We start from the raw sequence: 11,624 nt of genomic DNA, 5'->3' as shown, positions 1-11,624 counted from the left end.
GTTTCAAGACCGCTTTCTTGGGGTTTTCCTCAAATATTGCTGGGACCACTGGATATCCACCTGGCCGTTCCTCACAGAAGATACAAAATTAACTCCAATTTATCCCCAAAATTAACTAAAAATAGACCTAAATGTAAGTGTTAAAACTCTATAAAATTCCTAGAAGCAAATCTAGGAGTAAATTTTCTTGACTTTGGGTTAGACAAAACTTTATAAAATAAAATGCCAACAGAGAAAGGATGACAGAAGGAAAACATAAATTGGACTTCACCAACTTTAAAACTTTCTTTCTTTAAAGTAAAAAAAAAAAGGTGGGCACCTGCGTGGCTCAGCCGGTTATGCGTCCAACTTCAACTCAGGTCATGATCTTGCAGTCCGTGAGTTCGAGCCCGGCGTCAGGCTCTGGGCTGACAGCTCGGGGCCTGAAGCCTGCTTCAGATTCTGTATCTCCCTCTCTCTCTGCCCCTCCCCCGTTCATGCTCTGTCTCTCTGTGTCTCAAAAATAAATACACATTAAAAAATTTTAGCTGGTTCCGGAAGATGGCGGCGTAGGAGGACGCGGGGCTCACAGCGCGTCCTGCCGATCACTTAGATTCCACCTACACCTGCCTAAAGAACCCAGAAAACCGCCAGAGGATTAGCAGAAGGGAGTCTCCGGAGTCAAGCCCAGACTAGAGGCCCACGGAAGAGGGTAGGAAGGGCGGCGAGGCGGTGCGCGCTCCACGGACTGGCGGGAGGGAGCCGGGGCGGAGGGGCGGCTCGCCGGCCAAGCAGAGCCCCCGAGTCTGGCTGGCAAAAGCGGAGGGGCCGGACAGACTGTGTTCCGACAGCAAGCGCGACTTAGCGTCTGGGAGGTCATAAGTTAACAGCTCTGCTCGGAAAGCGGGAAGGCTGGAGGACAAAGAGAGGGAGAGCTGCTGAGCCCCCGGATGGCAGAGCTCAGCTTGGCGGGGAACAAAGGCGCCAGCGCCATCTCCCCCGCCCATCCCCCAGCCAAAATCCCACAGGGAACCAGTTCCTGCCAGAGAACTTGCTCGCTCCGCGCAAACACCCAACTCTGTGCTTCTGCGGAGCCAAACCTCCGGCAGCGGATCTGACTCCCTCCCGCTGCCACAGGGCTCCTCCTGAAGTGGATCACCTAAGGAGAAGCGAGCTAAGCCTGCCCCTCCAGCCCCCGTGCACCTTGCCTACCCAACCCAGCTAATACGCCAGATCCCCAGCAACACAAGCCTGGCAGTGTGCAAGTAGCCCAGAGGGGACACGCCACCCCACAGTGAATCCCGCCCCTAGGAGAGGGGAAGAGAAGGCACACACCAGTCTGACTGTGGCCCCAGCAGTGGGCTGGGGGCAGACATCGGGTCGGACTGCGGCCCCGCCCACTAACTCCAGTTATACACCACAGCACAGGGGAAGTGCACTGCAGGTCCTCACCACGCCAGGGACTCTCCAAAATGACCAAACGGAAGAATTCCCCTCAGAAGAATCTCCAGGAAATAACAACAGCTAATGAACTGATCAAAAAGGATTTAAATAATATAACAGAAAGTGAATTTAGAATAATAGTCATAAAATTAATCGCTGGGCTTGAAAACAGTATACAGGACAGCAGAGAATCTCTTGCCACAAAGATCGAGGGACTAAGGAACAGTCACGAGGAGTTGAAAAACGCTTTAAACGAATTGCAAAACAAAATGGAATCCACGATGGCTCGGCTTGAAGAGGCAGAGGAGAGAATAGGTGAACTAGAAGATAAAGTTATGGAGAAAGAGGAAGCTGAAAGAAAGAGAGATAAAAAAATCCAGGAGTATGAGGGGAAAATTAGAGAACTAAGTGATACACTAAAAAAAAATAATATACGCATAATTGGTATCCCAGAGGAGGAAGAGAGAGGGAAGGGTGCTGAAGGGGTACTTGAACAAATTATAGCTGAGAACTTCCCTGAACTGGGGAAGGAAAAAGGCATTGAAATCCAAGAGGCACAGAGAACTCCCTTCAGACGTAACTTGAATCGATCTTCTGCACGACATATCATAGTGAAACTGGCAAAATACAAGGATAAAGAGAAAATTCTGAAAGCAGCAAGGGATAAACGTGCCCTCACATATAAAGGGAGACCTATAAGACTCGTGACTGATCTCTCCTTTGAAACTTGGCAGGCCAGAAAGGCTTGGCACGATATCTACAGTGTGCTAAACAGAAAAAATATGCAGCCGAGAATCCTTTATCCAGCAAGTCTGTCATTTAGAATAGAAGGAGAGATAAAGGTCTTCCCAAACAAACAAAAACTGAAGCAATTTGTCACCACGAAACCAGCCCTACAAGAGATCCTAAGGGGGATCCTGTGAGACAAAGTACCAGAGACATCACTACAAACATAAAACATACAGACATCACAATGACTCTAAACCCATATCTTTCTATAATAACACTGAATGTAAATGGATTAAATGCGCCAACTAAAAGACATAGGGTATCAGAATGGATAAAAAAGCAAGACCCATCTATTTGCTGTCTACAAGAGACTCATTTTAGATCTGAGGACACCTTTAGATTGAGAGTGAGGGGATGGAGAACTATTTATCATGCTCCTGGAAGCCAAAAGAAAGCTGGAGTAGCCATACTTATATCAGACAAACTAGACTTTAAATTAAAGGCTGTAACAAGAGATGAAGAAGGGCATTATATAATAATCACAGGGTCTATCCACCAGGAAGAGCTAACTATTATAAATGTCTATGCGCCAAATACCCGAGCCCCCAGATATATAAAACAATTACTCATAAACATAAGCAACCTTATTGATAAGAATGTGGTCATTGCAGGGGACTTTAACACCCCACTTACAGAAATGGATAGATCATCTAGACACACAGTCAATAAAGAAACAAGGGCCCTGAATGATACATTGGATCAGATGGACTTGACAGATATATTTAGAACTCTGCATCCCAAAGCAACAGAATATACTTTCTTCTCGAGTGCACATGGAACATTCTCCAAGATAGATCATATACTGGGTCACAAAACAGCCCTTCATAAGTTTACAAGAATTGAAATTATACCATGCATACTTTCAGACCACAATGCTATGAAGCTTGAAATCAACCACAGGAAAAAGTCTGGAAAACCTCCAAAAGCATGGAGGTTAAAGAACACCCTACTAACGAATGAGTGGGTCAACCAGGCAATTAGAGAAGAAATTAAAACATATATGGAAACAAACGAAAATGAAAATACAACAATCCAAACGCTTTGGGATGCAGCGAAGGCAGTCCTGAGAGGAAAATACATTGCAATCCAGGCCTATCTCAAGAAACAAGAAAAATCCCAAATACAAAATCTAACAGCACACCTAAAGGAAATAGAAGCAGAACAGCAAAGGCAGCCTAAACCCAGCAGAAGAAGAGAAATCATAAAGATCAGAGCAGAAATAAACAATATAGAATCTAAAAAAACTGTAGAGCAGATCAACGAAACCAAGAGTTGGTTTTTTGAAAAAATAAACAAAATTGACAAACCTCTAGCCAGGCTTCTCCAAAAGAAAAGGGAGATGACCCAAATAGATAAAATCATGAATGAAAATGGAATTATTACAACCAATCCCTCAGAGATACAAACAATTATCAGGGAATACTATGAAAAATTATATGCCAGCAAATTGGACAACCTGGAAGAAATGGACAAATTTCTAAACACCCACACTCTTCCAAAACTCAATCAGGAGGAAATAGAAAGCTTGAACAGACCCATAACCAGCGAAGAAATTGAATCGGTTATCAAAAATCTCCCAACAAATAAGAGTCCAGGACCAGATGGCTTCCCAGGGGAGTTCTACCAGACGTTTAAAGCAGAGATAATACCTATCCTTCTCAAGCTATTCCAAGAAATAGAAAGGGAAGGAAAACTTCCAGACTCATTCTATGAAGCCAGTATTACTTTGATTCCTAAACCAGACAGAGACCCAGTAAAAAAAGAGAACTACAGGCCAATATCCCTGATGAATATGGATGCAAAAATTCTTAATAAGATACTAGCAAATCGAATTCAACAGCATATAAAAAGAATTATTCACCATGATCAAGTGGGATTCATTCCTGGGATGCAGGGCTGGTTCAACATTCGCAAATCGATCAACGTGATACATCACATTAACAAAAAAAAAGAGAAGAACCATATGATCCTGTCAATCGATGCAGAAAAGGCCTTTGACAAAATCCAGCACCCTTTCTTAATAAAAACCCTTGAGAAAGTCGGGATAGAAGGAACATACTTAAAGATCATAAAGGCCATTTATGAAAAGCCCACAGCTAACATCATCCTCAATGGGGAAAAACTGAGAGCTTTTTCCCTGAGATCAGGAACACGACAGGGATGCCCACTGTCACCGCTGCTGTTTAATATAGTGCTGGAAGTTCTAGCATCAGCAAGCAGACAACAAAAGGAAATCAAAGGCATCAAAATTGGCAAAGATGAAGTCAAGCTTTCGCTTTTTGCAGATGACATGATATTATACATGGAAAATCCGATAGACTCCACCAAAAGTCTGCTAGAACTGATACATGAATTCAGCAAAGTTGCAGGATACAAAATCAATGTGCAGAAATCAGTTGCATTCTTATACACTAACAATGAAGCAACAGAAAGACAAATGAAGAAACGGATCCCATTCACAATTGCACCAAGAAGCATAAAATACCTAGGAATAAATCTAACCAAAGATGTAAAAGATCTGTATGCTGAAAACTATAGGAAGCTTATGCAGGTAATTGAAGAAGATATAAAGAAATGGAAAGACATTCCCTGCTCATGGATTGGAAGAATAAATATTGTCAAAATGTCAATACTACCCAAAGCTATCTACACATTCAATGCAATCCCAATCAAAATTGCACCAGCATTCTTCTCGAAACTAGAACAAGCAATCCTAAAATTCATATGGAACCACAAAAGGCCCCGAATAGCCAAAGTAATTTTGAAGAAGAAGACCAAAGCAGGAGGCATCACAATCCCAGACTTTAGCCTCTACTACAAAGCTGTCATCATCAAGACAGCATGGTATTGGCATAAAAACAGACACATAGACCAATGGAATAGAATAGAAACCCCAGAACTAGACCCACAAACGTATGGCCAACTCATCTTTGACAAAGCAGGAAAGAACATCCAATGGAAAAAAGACAGTCTCTTTAACAAATGGTGCTGGGAGAACTGGACAGCAACATACAGAAGGTTGAAACTAGACCACTTTCTCACACCATTCACAAAAATAAACTCAAAATGGATAAAGGACCTGAATGTGAGACAGGAAACCATCAAAACCTTAGAGGAGAAAGCAGGAAAAGACCTCTCTGACCTCAGCCGTAGCAATCTCTTACTCGGCACATCCCCAAAGGCAAGGGAATTAAAAGCAAAAGTGAATTACTGGGACCTTATGAAGATAAAAAGCTTCTGCACAGCAAAGGAAACAACCAACAAAACTAAAAGGCAACCAACGGAATGGGAAAAGATATTTGCAAATGACACATCGGACAAAGGGCTAGTATCCAAAATCTATAAAGAGCTCACCAAACTCCACACCTGAAAAACAAATAACCCAGTGAAGAAATGGGCAGAAAACATGAATAGACACTTCTTTAAAGAAGACATCCGGATGGCCAACAGGCACATGAAAAGATGTTCAACGTCTCTCCTTATCAGGGAAATACAAATCAAAACCACACTCAGATACCACCTCACGCCAGTCAGAGTGGCCAAAATGAAGAAATCAGGAGACTATAGATGCTGGAGAGGATGTGGAGAAACAGGAACCCTCTTGCACTGTTGGTGGGAATGCAAATTGGTGCAGCCGCTCTGGAAAGCAGTATGGAGGTTCCTCAGAAAATTAAAAATAGACCTACCCTATGACCCAGCAATAGCACTGCTAGGAATTTCTCCAAGGGATACAGGAGTACTGATGCATAGGGGCACCTGTACCCCAATGTTTATAGCGGCACTCTCAACAATAGCCAAATTATGGAAAGAGCCTAAATGTCCATCAACTGATGAATGGATAAAGAAACTGTGGTTTATATACACAATGGAATACTACGTGGCAATGAGAAAAAATGAAATATGGCCTTTTGTAGCAACATGGATGGAACTGGAGAGTGTGATGCTAAGTGAAATAAGCCATACAGAGAAAGACAGATACCATATGGTTTCACTCTTATGTGGATCCTGAGAAACATAACAGAAACCCATGGGGGAGGGGAAGGAAAAAAAAAAAAAAAGAGGTTAGAGTGGGAGAGAGCCAAAGCATTAGAGACTGTTAAAAACTGAGAACAAACTGGGGGTTGATGGGGGGTGGGAGGGAGGGCAGGGTGGGAGGGAGGACAGGGTGGGTGATGGGTATTGAGGAGGGCACCTTTTGGGATGAGCACTGGGTGTTGTATGGAAACCAATTTGACAGTAAATTTCATATATTAAAAAATAAAAAAAAATTAAAAAAATAAAAAAAAAAAATTTTAAGTTTAAAAAAAAGAAAGAAAAAAAAGGAACAGAATGAGAGAACATTTGAAATCACATATCTCCGAAACAACTTGCATCTACATATGTAAGAAATGTTGACAAGTCAATAATTAAAAGAGAACCTAACTTTTACTTATTTATTCAACCCAACTTTCAAAAAATGGGCAAAGGATCTGAATAGACAGGCCTCCAAAGAAAATATACAAATGGCCAATAATCACATGAAAAGATACTCAGTATTATTGGCCATCAGGGAAATGCAAAGTCAAACCACAGTGAAATGCCACTTCTTATATGATGGCTAAATTTGAAAAGGCAGAGATTAAGTTTGGCAAGGATGTGAAAAAGTTGGAACCACCCGTCAAATACTGCTGGTAGAAGTAAAAATGGTGTGGTCTCTTTGGAAAACAGGATGGCCCTTTCTCAATATGCTAAATATAGTGTCACCATATGAGCCAGTAATCTATTCCTAGTTTTATACCCAAGAGAAATGAAAACCTGTGTGTACAAGAATTGATACATGAATGTCCATAACCTCATTATTCATAATAGCTCAAAGGTGTTAACAACTCAAATGTACATCAACTGATAAATAGAAAAATAAAAATGTATATCCATAAAATAGAGTGTCATTTGGCAACAAAAAGGAATGAAATACCAATACATGCTACAGCATTGATAAACCTTGAAAAATAGTACACTAAGTGGAAGAAGGCTGTCAGGAAAGGTCACATACTGTATCATTCAATTCATGTGAAATAGGGTGGGTAGGCAAATGTATAGGATTTACAACTCTGTGAATACACTCAAACCATTGGACTGTACCCTTACATAGGTGAATTATTTGTCATATGAATTTACTAAAGTGGATATATCCTGAAATTTCTTGTAGGATTTAAAGCTTCTCACTTCTTACATGATCCCATGCCATAAATATGTTAGGAATAATACTATATGTTGTGACCATTCCACAGGTATAACAATAGAACCTATCGAGTGGATGCTATTAATTGGGAGGAGACTCCCTGAAGTACGTTTAAGAAATCAGGTGGTGAGGAAATCACCTTTATAGACTACTACAAGGAAGTAGGAAATCTCCTGTCTTTCAGTGTATTTAAATCTCATTTTGTTCTCATTATGTAGTCAAATATATGTCTCATAAAAATACATGTGCAATATAGAGTCCTATATGTTAGATTATAATAATATAACATCATCTATTAACCTATAACATATATATAATCTATTATAAAATTTCTCCTTAGTGGTATTGTAACTTGACAGATCTATTATCCATGCATTCGAGTGCCTCATATATAAGGTAATGTCACATGATTAGAATGGCTCCAATGTGGCCTCTCTCGTGGGCCTAAGAGGAGGCTATGGTAGTTTGAAACATGTTGATGGATCATTGGGTAGAAAATAGAATATGGCAAGACTTCATGTGTGAACACTTTCCTTATATAGAACTTTGAGCCCTGTAGAATTTGGTTTGAAAAGAAGAAACAAATGACCAATTACCATCTGGAAAGATGTCAGCTGTGTGCTGAATCTCAGAACTCATGGATTCCTCAATCTCTGTTCACAAAGACATAAGTAAACTTAGCTTGGTGCACAAATATACACTAGTTGACGAGATTAGTTTTCTAGCTTTGGCAGATGAGAGAAAGGAATTACAGATATCCGTAGCAAATGGAAAGAACTTATAATTTTTTGTTTAAACAGCTTGTATTTTTATACTGGAATCCAAACCATGGCTACTTGGAACCACCAAGGCTACACAGCCCTCTGGCATCCCTTCAAGGGGATGGTGCTATTACATTATCCTCACTTGTGCTTCATACTTAGTTCTTGTTCATTCAATCCAAAAAAGCACTTAATGAGTGCCCATTACACATCTTGGGTATACATTGGTAAGACCACTGAGTTGTCTGTTCTTAAGGAACTTGAATCCTTATGGCAGGAAGAGAGACAGCAGACAAGAAGACTATTCTAAGGAGTATGAGGGATATATCCAGATAATTAAAATTGAGAGGTATTATGGACAGTGTCTGGTGGTTCAAAGTAGGTGGTCATGGAAAGCTCTGAGAAGCTGGTATGTGAATGTCTGAAAGGAGCAAGCTGTGTGCAAATGAGCGAGAAGAGAAAAGACCCCACTTTCCAGATGGGCAAGATGTATCCAGATCCCAAACAAGGCTAGATTATTCTGTGAAGAAGTGCCCATGGTTGCGGGGAGGACATCCTTGGGTTGTAGGATATGAAATCAGAGGATGAAGTGGGGGCCACGTTGTATAAAGTTCTGTCCACTGAGGCAAATCAGATATTGTCAGATGTTATACAGATGGATGAAGTGATATATTTTATTTTACAGATATGTGTCTAATTACAAGGAATGGGCTGTATGTGGGTAAAAAGGGAGGCAGAGACATCAGTGAGGAGGTGGCTAAGTCACTTTAGGTCAATGATAATGGTGACCGGAATTAGGGTAGGAGAGGTAGGAAGTGAGTGGATGCCAGAGTCATTTACTACAATGGGGGAGTCGGTGTGAGAAGATTGGGGATTTGGGGGTTGACTTAGGCCCTGATGGAGGTGGTAGATGGAGATACCAGGCTGATATTTGCTTGTTCATTCTCCAAATTGACCTCAAATGTCATTGATTGAGAAGAACCATGCTGGGTATCCAGAGTACATCTGCCCCACCCCCACACCTACCTGCAACCTCAGGCCTCTGTGTAGTCCCCCTGTTCTGTTGTGCTCTTGCATTTCATAGCATCTATCCCAATTCATAATTCTGTATTTGAGTGGTTATTTTATTAATCTCTCCCCTCTCTGTAGACAGAGTTCCACCAGGGCATGACAATGTTGGTTTTGCTCCTTGTAAATACCTCTTCTGTCTTATACCATGACTAGCACATAGAAGTTCAAATATATATAGGTTGTAGTAAATTCACACATGCTAGCATCACAGAGCAGTGGGCTTGGGGATAATTAGAGGATTTGTCACATGAAGACAAACCACCTTCCTGGCACGAGTTGATAGGCAGGAGCCTTGGATGTAAAAGAAACATAAGACTGTGGTTTCAGCAGATTTAATTGAGAAAAAAGAGATGGGCTGAAATATTTGAAATTATTTGGGTCGTCTTGGGATGCCCTGGTGGGAACTCAGTCTAATGACAGATGGCAATTTAGTTGTCCTGTTGTCATGAGATCTAGAAAAATCCTGGAATCGATCGATGAGCCCTTATAAAGAAGGTACAATCCTGGCCTTCAAAAAAGATTTCATAATGCTGCAAAGAAGAACCATAGAAGTCCTGTTTAGGTGCAGAGGTTGATGTTGGAGGAGGAGATCCTTCTAGGATGTTGCATGGCAGCTATGGGAAATAAGAGGTGTGTTTCCCAAAGTTTTTGACAGGAAGAATAGCTCGTCCCAAGGTTTTGATAGATGAGGCCCTAAAAGGATGCCATGATTCTACACACAGTAGATACCTGCACAAGCTTGGGCCTTCAGACGCTAGAACCAGGAAAATGGGGGTGAATCCCAGCTCTCTTTCAAATAACTAAAGACCACTCTAAGGGTGAAAAAAAAAAAAAAACATGTATCGTCTGCAATGAGATCATAAGAAGTAAAACTAATAGTTCAGCTTAAGAGAAAAAGAGCCATGAGCACTGGATTTGAAGTTTTGTCTCGGGTAGGAACTCCTTTGAAGTTCTCGGGATGTTTAGCAGGCATATAATACCAGAATTCATGTGGCTAAATTCTTACTGATGAGGACATTGCTGATTGGCATGGAAGGATCTATGAAGAACCATTGCTGTGTGTTGGAGAGTAAAGGCAGTTTGTGGCACGGAAATTGCATCCCAGGGGTAGGATGTCTTGGCAAATATCTCTTCCTCCTGGAAGCAGGGACTGAGAGTTTAGGGGAAATGATGCAGGAGACATGTTGGGAATAGATGTGGAATTGCAACTCTAAAAAGTTGACTGGGTTTTTTGCCCACCCCTTCGTTTGGGAATCGTCTTGAAAGTTCTCAAGTATGTTTGAGGAATCTTTAAGACAGTGCTGTAGTGAGAAATACAGATCCTAAGAGTATGTCATATGCTTACATATATGTAATGAAAGGATTGTACAATGACCCCCAATATAATGTCTGTGAGGATCCCGCTCTCCTTGGCTACATGTGTTGACAGAGAAAAAAGAGGCCATCTGCGGGACGTCTAAGAGAATATTAAGAGAATCTTTAATGTGTTCTTAAACTTGAGGAAACCGTATCACCAGCACACCCCCAGACCTCTGTTGGTGACCCCAAAATGCACTTCTGTACATATTTCTGTGACTTCGCTGAGGCTTCACTGATAGTTGCAGCAGTGTTCTTTCTTGTTTCTGTTGAGCAGCGACATGGTCTAGTAGTCACTGACCTCACTCAGCCACTTTTGGTCAACAAAGGAAATGGAAAAAGAGCCAACAGGACACGCCCCATTAGACTATAATGCTGGTTCCTGAGCTATGCTACCTGACAGGTACTACAGATTTATGCAGTCTTCAGATAAGTCCACCCCTTTTAAGCCCCAGTTGTTAGGATGTAGACGTACTGGCTTTTCAAAATACTCCATATGGCCCAGAGCTGCATTCTCTCTGCTGGTTCTCCCTCTTGCAGGTACAGTGGTCAAGGCTTCTCTCGTGTAAATCTATTCTTGCTTCTTTAGCTATATCTTTTCTAAACTTTTTTGTTTTTGTTTTTGTAAAGGTCTAATAGGTGAAATTCGTAAAGACTACCGAGTGATGAGAGACTTGGCTATGCATACAAGGTTGGATCCAGAATTACGAAGATGCATGAATATTGTACAAAAGTAAGTGTTATTTTTCTGTGTGTGTGTGTGTGTGTCCTGAAGCGGAGACTGTGTAGAACCCCTGACATCTCAGATTCTCGAACTAAAATGTGACAGTTGGAACGAAAACGATATCTTGGAGGAAACAACTCTATTTTTTGTCTGTCAGTACAAAGTTAGGGGAAGTCTGGAGGGGGAGAATTATATACAAAGATCCTAAGACCCTGCGCAAATGTGAGAGCAAAGACATGATTTCAGGGTACCAGGGACCTTCTTTGTACCATGTCAGCAC

The 11,624-nt window shown here is 41.4% G+C and overlaps 1 long non-coding RNA gene across 1 annotated transcript; it reads left to right on the top strand.

Annotated features, from left to right (window-relative positions):
- Nucleotides 1–11,324, top strand: LOC128778866 (uncharacterized). The gene is made up of 3 exons (XR_008424693.1): nucleotides 1–133; nucleotides 7,482–7,593; nucleotides 11,251–11,324. It is a non-coding gene; the product is annotated as an uncharacterized LOC128778866 (long non-coding RNA).
- Nucleotides 11,325–11,624: the final 300 nt, after the last annotated feature.

The sequence above is a fragment of the Panthera pardus genome, unplaced genomic scaffold (assembly GCF_024362965.1).
Source record: "Panthera pardus isolate Hobbes unplaced genomic scaffold, ASM2436296v1 HiC_scaffold_21, whole genome shotgun sequence".
NCBI classification, from domain to species: domain Eukaryota; kingdom Metazoa; phylum Chordata; class Mammalia; order Carnivora; family Felidae; genus Panthera; species Panthera pardus.
The sequence above is the reverse complement of the archived record's forward strand: the minus strand, read 5'-3'. Positions and strand labels throughout refer to the sequence as shown.